Genomic DNA, 15,007 nt, shown 5'->3' with positions numbered 1-15,007 from the left:
CACAGATTACCATCAAACAAATTCAAGTATATGCAATATAATAACAATCGTGCAGATTGCGAACACCCTTCAATAATAAATGTTGATAATAATAACAAAATATATATGTAAGTTCCACAATAACATGCATTACAGGTGTTTTTGAAATAATGTTTACAACATAATATTCTTTATACTCCTAACCCATACCAACACGCATGTGTTTTCACATTATTAGTGAAATATTAATAGGTTCTTTGACTTGATGTTGTTTTATGACGCAGGCTATAAAATTACACCTGTGTAAGTAATCGAGTCTGGACCAGACAAACTGGTGATTGATGGAATGAAGAACGCTAAACATCATCATCATAATAGTCGACCGGGTTCTGAGTTCTCATGCTGCTCTTGAATCCCCTTATACTGATACACGACCGCCTCCGTGGTCTAGTGGTAGAGCGTCCGCCCGGAGAGCGTAAGGTCCGGGGTCCGGCCGCGTCATACCAAAAGACGTTAAAAGATGGTACTTGTTGTTACCCTGTCTGGCGCTCGGCATTAAGGGGCTAAAACAAGGACTGGTCGGCTAGGAGTCAGTATACTGTGTCTGAGTGGGGTATTCATGTTAAACTGCGGCATGGTATCTCAGTGAGCTAGCACTATAAATCGGCATCTGTCCGGACTAGTACAAGCAGCCACACACACACACGTGCATGCACGTCGCTATATAAGTGCAATAATCTTGGCCGCGACGTTAAACCCCATTTCACCTGACCTCACATAATTAACATATGTGACGTGAGTGTATGTTAAACCACCGTCAGCTCGCACCTGTTCACACACACACACACCTTCTACCAATTCCTATATTACAAATTGATAAATGTTTATAGATACTGTAAACTATTGTAAATACTGGTGTTTGCTCGCAGTTCGGCATTCAGAGTGTCTATCAGTTCGGCATCCCGATGAACATTACGTTACCTGCATGAAATTGTTTGACAAAATGATATTTGTATTATTCAACACAAATGCCAAGTTGGATGCATCAGACTGAACAAAAAAAGTTTAAAAACTATATTTTCGGTTAATGTAAAGTTTAAAATAGCTTTAAATGTTTGTTGTATGGGTCAAACAAGTTCGCTATTGTAGACTGGCGTATGAATATACATTCTTAATACAAGGAGGAACGACTCCATCACGTGTGCGATCCACGTCAGGAATGCGACAGAAACTACCACGCCATTCTGTTTGTCGAGATAAACCCAGATTTGATATTCACTATTTGAATATGCCCATCGATATAAATTCATTTTAAATTTTTCAAATACGCCGCCCTCGTAGTGAAAACACGTGTGTGGCTTTAATGGGTTTATTTCAGTCCTACACGTGGTATAATGTATTTGAAATTGTTGCGGGTACATGCCATCATATTTCACTTGTTGTGTTTCCATGAAGTTGTGTTTGCATAACATCACATATCAATTTCTCAGAGTTCTTCATTTCAAGCTTGTTTGTGTGTAAACAGATAACAAGCGTTCATCTGCAGAACTCGGAATTAAGAAATTTGTTAAAAAGGCTAATGTGAAATCTGTTTGATGTTTTTGCCATTTTTATAACAATCGGATCATATTCAACTCTGTCAATATTGGGATTAAAACTTTCACTATGTTAGCAGGTGTTATCGTGAGAATAGTCTTAACCTTTCAACTACTACTACTACTACTACTACTACTACTGCTGATGCTGCTACTACTACTACTACTACTACTACTACTACTATACTACAACAACTACTACTACTGATGCTGCTACTACTACTACTACTACTACTACTACTACTACAACTATACTGCTACTACTACTACTACTACTACTGTCCTCGTTGCTGCTGTTGCTACTACTTCTGCTACTAATTCTGCTACTACTACTACTACAACTACTACTTCTACTACTACTACTACTCGACTATACTGCTACTACTACTGCTGTCCTTGTTGCTGATGTTGCTACTACTACTGCTGCTACTACCACTACTACTACTACTGTCCTTGTTGCTGCTGTTGCTACTACTACTGCTGCTACTACTACTACTACTACTACTACTACTACTACTGTCCTTGTTGCTGCTGTTGCTACTACTACTGCTGCTACTACTACTACTACTACTGCTGCTGCTGCTGCTGCTACTTCTACTACTACTACTGTCCTTGTTGATGCTACTACTACTACTACTACTACTACTCCTGCTACTAAAATATATCATACTACTGCTTTTTGTCACACTACGACTTCAATTATTAAATTGACAATATCGTTAGCATATTTAAGAGAACCCTTTCTGGTGCTACTACTTATACAACTACCAACAATAACGGTATTTATAACGGCAATAATGATACCCACAACACAATTGTTGTAACTGCTTCTTAGGTCACGTGAACTCTTACTTGAAATAATGCAATTAGTTTACAGTAAACTACTGCAACAACTTCAACTACGTCAAGTAAAAAACATAATAAACATGATAATATACATAATAATAAACATAATAAACATAAACATACTACTAATGATAATAAACATAATAATAACAAACATAACAGTAACAATAATAAACATAAAAATAATAAAAATGATGATGATGATGATGATGATGATGATGATGATGATGATGATATAAAAAAAACCATGAAAACTTATCGTGTCGGCTGCATCTACTGCACCAACTTCAACAACTTCAAGTAATAAACATAATTATATTTAAAAAAAATAAGAATAAGAATGATAAAATGAAAACTTACAGTATCTTATCGGCTGAAATGCATCTTTCTAACGGTGCAATCCATATTCCGGACTGTCTATCGCATTGATAAGAAGAGCTTCGTTTCTTTTCACGTTGATTAACTGAGTGCCAGATCTCCGAACGATCAAGATTTCTAATCCAAAACTCTCTGAGTAATTCACACGTCGCCAGCAACCAAAACATTGCACATTGACATATCAGCTAAATAAAGTTATAACGAAAATGTTGTAGACAAGCGATTGTGTGCCTTAAGCTTAGGTCATCGCCTTGATAGCGTGGCAAATATGTGTCGACGTTCTACCATCACGTCTGTTGACGGTGTGCGATCAATGTGACCACCATACACCATATGACCCGTCGTGAGCACATCGAATACGCCACTGGAGTGATCGATCTTGTTTGCAATGTGCCTCAGTAATTGTTTGTATATACCAAAAAAAATATACCACCGATTGTTGACATCGTCTGAATGTATGTGCTGTGCCTATTGCCTCCATTGTTCGGCATGGGTTCCGCGTTGGTAAAAATATTGTGGTAATTCCGTTAATGTTAGCAAGATGCTCTGCCGCGTGCAATGGATAGATCCCCTCGTGTTTACAGTTGTATGGGCATTTAAACGTTGGTCAAGCTTTGGTCAAGCTTTGGTCAAGTTTAGCCAGCTTTGAACTATTGTCAGCTGCAGGGGTAAATGTTAGCGGACGGAAATGTATTGTGAGATGTGTCAATGGTTTGGCGGGTGAACCTACCGACCTTATGAAATATGGTACTTACACGATGTGGAACCTTTGCAGCAGAATAACGGGATCAAAGAGCAATGGATTGGCGTGGACACATGATGGGGCGTGTTTTAGCAATCAGTTAGCAGAGCTTTGTGGGATTATTGGTGTGACTAAGTGTTTTGCATTACCGGTAACCACGTTCTATTGTTATTAGAGAAAAGTAGAGCGTCTTCCCTCTAAGAGGAATGCTAATGCGAATCTATACAGTGGGGGAATGTTCTTTTAAGCCGCATTCAGAAACGCTGCAGCTATTATGCAGATAATTCTTTGTCTATAACATTATGGAAATTACAAAAGTTGAAGACAGTTTTATCACTGACATGTATATCTCGTGTTAAACGTGTGGCATAAGCTATCTGACTTGGCCATACTTTCACTTTCATTAATAATGTATTTGAAGAGCATCCAGGGGCGGTGGGGTAGCCTAGTGGTTAAAGCGTTCGCTCGTCGCGCCGAAGACCCGGGTTCGATTCCAAACATGGGTACTTTTTCTGGTGTCCCCCGCCGTGATATTGCTGGAAATTGTTAAAAGCGGCGAGGCGAAACTCCCCCCCCCCCCCTCTCTATCTCTCTCTCTCTCCCCCCCCCCCCCCCCTCTCTCTCTCTCTCGTTTATGAAAATAGTTATATACAATATTTAAAAGAAAACTGATGAAAAAACTTATGGGGCTAGACAGTATAAATTTCAAATTTTACAAAATAATATTTTGTAACACTTAATGTGGGAGGAAAGCCCGAAGTGATGGAGGTCTCAGACGTTTACCACTTCGGTGAAACCACGAGCACGGGTATGGTGCTGACAAACCTTGAAACATAATCGGGGCGAACCGGGATTCGAACCCACAATCATCGGTTTCTGGCGTGCCCAAGGGACGCAACCCTGCACAGCGAATCGCCACCCGTGCCCCCAACAACAAATAAACAGAGGTTTCTACTATCTAAAGTCTGCCCCAAGCATTACACAAGATGAATAAGAGCAGTGACACATATACACAGGTTGCCTGATATCAATACGCCGTGATGTGAAATGTGTGCCGACATTGATTGCAATGCACACCACTCATCCATCAGCTGATGTCAACGCTGATTCACGTAGCACAAACAAAAGCAATAAACAAAAAACAAAAAACCCAAAAAACAAGAAACAACACCCAACAAAGTTACATGGTTGTCTTTTTTCGTTCCCAGTATCCAAATCGTCCAATCCAACACTATTCCAGCCAAAAGTGGCCCCTTACCAAACACGCCTCTCAACGTAACGTATACACGACTAGGCATTGCAAACTGACAACGTTTCCTTTCAGATCAAGCCTCACTTTCAGTTTGAACAAGGTTTGTCTTCTGTGCCAAAGACGATATATTCAAATTTAAATTTCCCGAATTCAAACAGGTTCTTTGTCTTCGGCAAGCACAAAACATCTCTCACTCCCCTCCCGCCTCCTTCCAGAGCGGCGGGCCTAGATTTAAATGGAGCCTGAGAACTCTAAATCTGGCACTGAAGGATGAAAAGGCGTGAAAAAAGGCGTAGATTGTTGAGAAAAGAAGAGGAGATGGGTTAGGTTCTTGGCGTTGGAACTGGCAGAGTGGTACATCAGTGTCTGTTGGTACAGTGTAATTATCTAGGAAGGGGGGTCGGACAGGGGGTGGTCTTTTGTGTGCCGCAAAAACATGTGTACGTTTAAAAAACCAATTGGACCCTCCCAAATGGCTTGAGAGTGTTTGTTTTCTGTGATTCTCTATGCTTAGAAAAGTGTGCACCTTACGCAATGCTGTTTTTGCTGGCGCCCGACTGGCGGTTTGGGATGTTGGTCATACAAATAGAGGAACTAGAGGAACAAAACCATCCTTCCTGCGTCTGTTGGCGTTTTCCGAAACTCATTAGTTATAAGTTATTAGTTGGTTATAAACAAAAGGGACACAACCGTTTCCATAATCATAACTAATCGCTTGTAAAAGGGTCAATTGTGTGATTCTGACTTTATCATAAGCATGTATTTATGAATCACTATCAAACAGTGATGATACTTGACTCTGAAATCGCCAGCATTAGAGAGGGTTTAACAGATGACCGTCCATCTCCCATGACAAAATACCATTTGACCGCGTCCGCCCGGAGAGTGGAAGGTCCGGGGTTCGAGCCCTTGCCGCGTCATACCAAAGACATTAAAAGATGGTACTTATTGTTACCCATTCCGGCATTAAGAGGCTCCGTGGTCTAGTGGTAGAGCGTCCGTCTTGAGAGCGGAAGGTCCGGGGTTCGAGCCCCGGCCGCGTCATATCAAAAGACGTTACAAGATGGCACTTGTTGTTACCCTGTCTGGCGCTCGGCATAAAGGGTCTTAAACAAGGACTGGTCGGCTCGGAGTCAGTATACTGTGTCTGAGTGGGGTATTGATGTTAAACTGCGGCATGGTATCTCAGTGTGCTAGCACAACAAAACTAGTCTAGTACAAGCAGCCACACACACACGTGCAAGCACGTCGCTATATAAGTGCAATAATCCTGAACGCGACGTAAAACCCCATTTCACCTCACATACCATTTATTAATGGATTATTTCTGACATCAGATTACCAATTTTAATTTTTATCATGACATAAGAGACCCGTGAAGATTCCGGGGTAGAATAGGTCTTCAGCAACCAATGCTTGTCGTAAAAGGCGACTAACGGGATGGGGTTGTCAGGCTCGCTGCCTTGGTTGATGCATGTCATCGATCCCAATTGCGTGGGTCGACGCTCATGATATTAATCACTGGATTGTCTGGTCCAGACTCGATTATTTACAGACCGCCGTCATATAGCTGGAATATTGCTGAGTGCGGCGTTAAACAACCAACCAACAATCATGACATAAGGATAATATACCAGTCCATGATATTTACGACTGAACTTGCAACCAGTGCTATGAGTAGATAGAGCTTCTCATACGGGACGTGACACCGTCCTCCGAGACATGCAAGCGTTTCGTGTACAGAACGGATTAAATTGTGCTGGCCGTATCATCCCCATCTAATGAGGAAGAGACGAACACCACTTTCGTCAGATCTAAATTAAGTTATAGCCTGAGCTCCGTCTAAAACACGAAATCGACGGGGTCAAGCCACAAATATGTGGGTTCTGTACACTTAGTGTTAACACTGAATGACAAACACGGTCATTGAAGAGGCACACAAACAGTGCAGGACGCTCTGTGACCTCAAAGGTCATCTCCGGGCGTGACTGGTGGCGATTACGAAAGTGTTGACAAGACAGAATTAGATGTGACACTGCTTGTGCTTCTTTCATTATAGCGGTGTCTCTGTCTGTTACGAGGTTTTGCTCTTAATGGTGAGTGAGTGAGTATGGTTTTACGCCACTTTTAGCAATATTCCAGCAATATCACGGCGGGGGACACCAGAAATGGGCTTCAAACATTGTACCCATGTCGGGAATCGAACCCGGGTCTTCGGCGTGACGAGCGAACGCTTTAACCACTAGGCTACCCGACCGCCCTAATGGCGAGTAAAAGTAGTGCGGGTGACACAGGTTCTGGTGGGGGCAGGAGCCATTAAAACTGTCGTACTGTTCGGGAAACATCTCGTCCTCTGCACACGAGTAAAGCGTTCAAAAGGTTTTAAGGTAGACATGTCGACATTACACGTTTGACGCATCAGTGAACAAAATAATGTCCGATGCAATTCCCTATTTTGACTTCTACTATATTCTCTCGTGTTTTTAAGCTGAAATATTGACTTGCCTTTGCATGTGTTTGTAATGGGTATCACCGGTGGGGCAGGATATGTTCACGTGTCTCTATTCGACAGTGGTTGATAGTCATATGCTTACGATATCGTCGGAAACGTACAATGGGCTCTGCTTTTACAAAATATTTCTTAAGATCACGTATAGGGTTTTGCTGCTATTGTTTGCAACTGCATGGAAAACCACATCCCGTTTTCAATATATACATTTCAATATGGTCTACCGATCACTTCTCCCATTATCCCATAGTTCAATCAAAAGTTTTTTTATGTACACATATTTGTGATATGTGATATTTTCAAAAACTTGTTTATCCGGTCCTGATTGTTTTTAGTCAACCGTGATTTAGCTGCAATATTGATTATTGCGGCGTAAAACAACAAACATATGTAGTGACAGTAACGCTTGGTATTGTTCTGAGATGCAGCACACGTAGTGTTAAAGAAATATTACAATTTACTGTAATTGCAAATATATGATTAGTCGACCACAATACGTTTGCAAAGAATTGTGGGTCAATTCACGTCCTGTCCAATCTTACAATAAAATAAATTCAATAATTCAATAAAACCCACGTGACTGACTGACAGAAGAACCGGTTATCCTTAATTTCGGAATCGTAACCACAGGTTTCTAAAATATATTTTCGATCACTCATTTGATATTCAGTACATTAAACTACGGTTATAACGAACTCAAAGAGACCACTAATTTAAGTTCGTTATGACCGTAGTTCGTTATAAGCATATATACAGCATATATATTACAAATGCCCGGGACTAAATAATTAGTTCGTTATATCGGTCGGTTCGTTATAAGCGTGTTCGTTATAACCGTAGTTTACTGTACATAGAGCTCTCAGTAAAATGACACCTTCCCGGTAAAGTAAAAGAAACGCTGGGCTTCCCAAGTGGTCAAAGCGTTATTTCGTCATGCCGAACGATGTCTTTGTTTGAAAGACAGCTACACTAAAGGGTAAAAGAAAGAATACACTTAAAAATTGGAGTTGACCAAAAAATAGAAACGTCATCAAAACGTTACGAGGCTGAAAACAGTCAAAACACTGAAACACTGCAAACGTTAGGACCAAGACCACAGCTATGCTACCCGAAACAAATACATCACCATCGAATCACCATTTTTGTTTTATTCACCATCAAACATGGGTGTATACTTTTTTTTGACAGGCTTTATTTTTTTACCGGCAGTGATCGACATCTGACCCTCTGACCCTCAGATGTTTGACTACTTTTTCTGTACTCTGTACATTGGCCGATCTATTTCAGGCCATCAACTATCAACTATCAACTGTCGCTATGTTGGAGCATATAGACCTCGAGATCCGAGGATTCCGGGCGGGTTTAACACTGTTGTCTATGTCGTTGCTAGTGTGTGTTCATACTTCGGTGATGTATCTATCCTTAAGACATTCGAGGATGCCCTGTCTGAACGCACAAGTAATCCTAGTTAAAGTCCTTAATCTTACCGACAGCTTGGAGTAAGTATAGTTTACACCGCTTTTAGCAACATTCTAGTCTTATCATGAGTGAGTGAGTGAGTGAGTAGGGTTTTACGCCGCTTTTAGCAATATTCCAGGAATATCACAGCGGGGGACATCAGAAATTGGCTTCGCAATGTTCGCATATTGAACTAATCCAAGAAATCGAACCCAGGTCGTCTGATGCTGTAACCACGAGGCTAAATCTAGTCCCTGAAAACTAGGAGCGGTCGACCAGTATTGATAATGTAAATGTCAAATACTCCGTGTAACCGATTAGTGAGTATGGTTTTACGCCGCTTTTAGCAATATTCCAGCAATATCACGGTTGGGATTCAGAAATAGGCTTCACACATTGTACCCATGTCGGGATTCGAACCCGGGTCTTCGGCGTGACGAGCGAACGCTTTAACCACTAGGCTACCCGACCGCCCGTAACCGATACTAAGATTATTGTCTTTTTATCAAAGCACGCTATCTTAGAAAATCTAGGTCCGTTGAATCTCATTATCTCGAATCGGATGTATCGAATTACAGATATTATGAACGACATAGACGCGAAAACTCTACTACATCATTAATACGCCCAGAATGCTATACCTTTTATATATTTGTAGATTCATATCAGTGTTTGTTTTAACTCAAACCAATATATATTCTTAATCTTCCTTGCTTTCAATATACAATTAACTGCCTCAGTGGTCTAGTGGTAGAGCGTATACCCGGAGATTGGAAGGTCAGTGTTCGATCCCCGGCCGCGTCATACTAAAAGACGTTAAAAGATGGTACTTGTTGTTACCCTGTCTGGCGCTCGGCATTAAGGGGCTAAAACAAGAACTGGTCGGATCGGAGTCAGTATACTGTGTCTGAGTGGGTATTCATGTTAAACTGCGGCATGGTATCTCAGTGTGCTAGCACTATAAATCTGCATCTGTCCGGACTAGTACAAGCAGCCACACAAACACACACACGTACATGCACGTCGCTAGATAAGTGCAATAACCCCATTTCACCTCACCTAAGTTAAGACTTGTGGTCCAGTGGATATAGAAAAAGACTAGGTCGTAGACAAGGCGATCCACCTTCACCCTGCATCTTAATGTTTTTTGCAGAGATACTTTCTATCTCAATCAAAGACGATATATATCTATCAGGAGAAGAATTTCTTATTCCCAATACGCTGTGAGTATCTTTGAACACAATTGCAAAGATAATTTGGCTTTTTGGATCTGTTTGACGAAAAAATTCCAATCAAACACCTTTCATTCGACCTCACCACCTCACACACATTGCACTTGATGTCCGTACACATGTAGAATAGACATTTCTTACCTCTCCACTCCTCGCCTTCATCCACATATAAATGTATTTTGACAGCACAACCAGTAAAAGTCAACACTCTAGCCCCAGCAACGTGCCTTTCCTATCTACATCAAGCGCAGGAACTATTGACGCTTCCTCAATCTCCACTTGTAGATATCTGAGCTCGTATATCCTGCATTGGGCGAATAGATCCCTTAACCAAAACATACAAACACTCAACCCATCGGCTTGCCATCCCCCATGTCTGCCATTCCTTCTAGTTCCAGCTATGCTAATCCTTGCCGTTTGGGCCAATCGTGATCCTCATGACCCCAGTGTTTGGTCAAGACTGGTTGAAATCTCACACAACTGCAATGACCACGGTTAAACATAGCTATGTCAAAGCACAAACAAAACACAGGCCCTTTATTTGTCCTACTGAGCTAATGCCCGGTTAGACTGAGGTCATTGTCGACAATTACACGCTAATTGTGCCTTCCTTCTGCTAGGAGGCCAACTTCCGTTATTTGGCGTCCTAAGCAAGTACAGTATGATCCTGTGTATCTGGACGATACCGTTACCTTTGAAGGTGTCCTGAAGAGGAAATGTTCGGATTAACGAATTACTTTTATTGAGTAATGTCCTTTTTAAATACGAGTATGTAGACGTCCCTAGTATAGGTAATCCAGAAAGGGGGGTTTCAAATATAACGAGTGAGTGAGTATGGTTTTACGCCGCTTTTAGGAATATTTCAGCAATATCACGGCGGGGGACACCAGAAATAGGCTTCACACATTGTAACCATGTCGGAAATCGAACCCGGGTCTTCGGTGTGACGAGCGAACGCTTTAACCACTGGGCTAGCCGGCCGCCCCTCAAATATAACGAAGTGGTTCTAGATCTGTATATTCATCTTAGGGTTATAGAATAATGTTTATACTTTTTTGGTAAATTTTACCCAAAACATTGGCACAAGAATGAGAGGGGAATGGTATACCGTATTAACAATTCAAAACGATCACGCCAGAGAATAATTAGTCTCGATTATCTTCATCGAAACAGATTCCATTTGGTGTAAATGTAAATTAGTTATCCATAAAATTGTGTCATCCCTTGTCATCCGTCAACTTCTAAGTAATGCCTATCAAACAATTTTGTGGACACCAGGTCAATCAATGAAGACACGCCAGAGAATAATCAGTCTCAGTTATCTGTCGAAACAGATTCCATTGGGCGTAAATGCAAAATAAGGTCACATTTTTTGTGGACGGATCACAGAAAATCAATGATGACACCAGGTCTTCGCGAAAACATTCATCTTCATCGGTAGCACCCGCCACTGCAAACAATCGAGTCTGGACCAGACAATCCAGTAATCAGTCTTAAAAGAAACGACCACATGAATAGATTTGTTTTGTATGCTTTTGCAGATACATTGCTTTGAAAGTCATCATCTCTACTAAATATAAGTACTGAAGACCAAAGCACCAGTCAGTTCTCTTTTATTAAAGGAGGACTATAATCCAGGTTCTGTTGTCCATGTTCAGTTTATGTCTAGACTTTGTGTCTATTATTCTGAGACATTCGTCTGTAGGTAATTTGGGAACTCTTTAAGTGGTAAAATGGACACATAGCTTAAATGTAGGTAATTTGGGAAAACATTAAGTGGTAGCTTAAATTTAGAAGAAATATAATTTTTTGTTTGAACGACTTGCATTGAACCTGCTGGGACTGTCCATTTGAATTAGCATACCCCACCCTTTAATGCTACATAGACGTCCTTTACTATGGTGTATCCCGTTGTTGCTTCATGGCAACAGCAATTCGCATTTCCCAAGTCTTCCAAATTTAAGAAACTTCAGGTTACCTCAATATTTCTGCAAATATCCGAATAAAGAAAGCTTTATCTTTCTAGTGCAATGTTCTTACAAGCCACTTATGATACAAATAGCTGGATGTATCAGAGAAGGTCTGTGTGCGTGAAGATCTATACTCGTGAAGATCAATGTTAGAATTGGTCATCAACAACCCATGCTTTTTGTAAGAGGCGACAAACGGGGTCTGGTGGTCAGGATCGATGTCTTGGTTGATCGTATCCCCATTGGGTAGATTGAAACTCATAATGTTAATCACTGGATTTTCTGGTCCAGACTTATTTACAGACTGCCATCATAGAGCTGGAATATTGCCGAGTGCGGCGTAAAATAACAACCAGTCTATCATTTGATATATTACTGTACATGTACTTTGTAAATGCCTTAACAAACGTCAGCTAAGAATAGGAGCTGTATGTTTTCTATGTCATTAGTTGGGATTCACGACCTCTTCTCCTTCTTTTTCTCCTTCTTCTATTAGAGGAGAAGTGCAAGAGAGTCCTGGCAAAACACTTGTTCTCTGTTTCTAATTCCATTCACCTGACCATCAATCAACAGTCAACTGAACAGAAATAGTTCCACAGATTCTTAATGCAATCATATCTGGTAAACAGACACCTCGTTATGCAACATGTTTCTGTTTGCCAGCCTGCGGTTCATGGGGCTTCCATCAACAAAAGAGCTTTCGTTATTGACTCAGAAATCTCAATATCATCAGAACAAGATACGGAAGAAACGTCCTTCATCAATATAACAGAACGGTGTGGCAGTTTAACAATTATGAAATATTAATACTGCAAATAAACATTATGGCCATACAGCGTGATGCAAACATTTACATTTAAGCGCCCCTTTTCACTTTAAAGAAGATTTAACGTTACGTTTGAATATAGGCTTGCCAAGGCTTAATCTCAGTATTCCCGTTATAAAGCTAATGTTTATTCACTTGCTTTGTTCGTTTGTTTGTTGTTCAACGCCGAACTCAGCAATATTCCAGCTAAATGACGGCGGTCTGTAAATAATCGAGTCTGGACCAGACAATCCAGTGATTGACATCATAAGCATCGATCCACGCAATTGGGATACGATGACATGCATCAACCAAGTCAGCGAATCTGACCACCCGATCTCGTTAGCCGCCTCTTACGACAAGCATTGTCACCTTTTACGGCAAGCATGGGTTGCTGAAGACCTATTCTACCCCGGATCTTCACGGGTCTTATTCACTTACAGGATCAATTAGTACACGATGCAATACGTTTGTAATTTCCTTCTTTTTTTTCTGTCAACGATGTGTGTTTGATCTGAATATTGTTATAAAGTACTACAATACCACATGTTAAACACGTTCAACGTATATTGTGAGAAAGATATGAAACTGAAAGAGTCATTGCCTTTTTGCAGGATTCAGCTTGGCAATTGATGTTATATCATGGACTGTTCAAAACTAAAGTAATGACATTCCCTCCACATGTACATAATTGGCTGTCACCTTGTGACACATCAAGCCACTGTTTTCCACCATATACCGCATGTCAACCACAACTGTATTTACACACTGTATACATGTACGACCCATGAAGATGCGGGGAAGAATAGGTCTTCAGCAACCCATTCTTGCCGTAAAGCTAAAAGGCGACTAGGCTTGTCGTAAGAGGCGACTAACGTGATCGGGTTGACTTGGTTGATTCATGTCATCGTATTACAATTGCGTGGATCGATGCTCATGATGTCAATCACTGGATTGTCTGATCCAGTCTCGATTATTTACAGACCGCCGTCATAACGCTGGAATATTGTTGAGTGCTGCGTTAAACAAAAAACAAAAAAACAAAGAAAGTATACATGTACAGGTGACAGTACCTATGTGTGAATGTGTACTGAAACACCTGGTGTCATGTAGTTCACCTATCAATTTTCATTCCAAGGAGATTCAGGCTTCTGTCTATAACAGGACTCCATAATTAAAAAGATATAATTACAAAAAAATTAGTCATGACATGAAGACGTTATCCTACATAACTATGTGGTAGGGCTTGTATGATTTACTTATATACATATTTTACTTATAACATAAAACGTGGTGGATACATGTTATGTTTTTCTAGCTTATTGTGAACCATTGTCAACATTCAGTCTCAATTATCTGTCGAAACAGATTCCATTGGGCGTAAAAGGCAAAGTGGCAGTGGCAGTTATATGAATGGATCACTGAAAATCAGTCATGACAGTGGTGTTCGCGTGAAAGGTAAGCATACCCGTAGCATACAAATGTAAATGTTTGTTGGTTGCCTGACGCCAGCAGCCCTGACACTGAATTGACTCTTGAATCTGCAGAACAGAATCTAGGAAGTTCTCCTCAGATCAAAATAACCATACCCATCTTAAATCAAACATCTTGAACTTTTTCCATTCAAAGAAAAAACTCCAAACGTATTCCCACCAGTCGAGATCTATATTCTGAAATAAATACTGAGTCGGAACCTGGAGTATATACAAACAGACTCGCACACGAAGAATTCTGCCCCCAGCACCGGAAGATGGTAAATGTTTTTCACGCCACCAAAGTCTACCAAAACAGAGGCTTCTCTGCGGAATGTCTTGCACCAGGTCCACAAGGAAGACAAATGACGAAAAGGGACTAATTCCTAAAATTGTTCTATTTCTTGTCTCTTTTAATGTCCTGTAACACAAGACTCCTTTGACGGTCTATTTTCGGGATATTTGTGTTCCTAGTTCATCTTCCTGGGTTGTCAGGGAGTGTAGTGTTAGCGTGGTGCACTTTCGTGCAGTGTGTGGTTTGATTAGAACAACAGAAACATCTAAGATACGTTAATGACATACTTGAGATGGGAGGCATCGCTTCCTCATTTCCACACACTGAAACAGAAGCAGATGTGTTGGGAGGTGATAGGCTAGACTTGATTGATTAGGGACTTGGTGGGTGGTATTGTAGATGATAGAGTTAGGTGGCTAGACTTTAATGATGGATGCAACGATGCTTCAGAATTTAAGGAGTGTTTTTCCTGGA

Source organism: Haliotis rufescens, unplaced genomic scaffold, assembly GCF_023055435.1.
Source record: "Haliotis rufescens isolate VD_foot unplaced genomic scaffold, xgHalRufe1.0.p SCAF_100, whole genome shotgun sequence".
Lineage (NCBI taxonomy): Eukaryota > Metazoa > Mollusca > Gastropoda > Lepetellida > Haliotidae > Haliotis > Haliotis rufescens.
The sequence above is the reverse complement of the archived record's forward strand: the minus strand, read 5'-3'. Positions refer to the sequence as shown.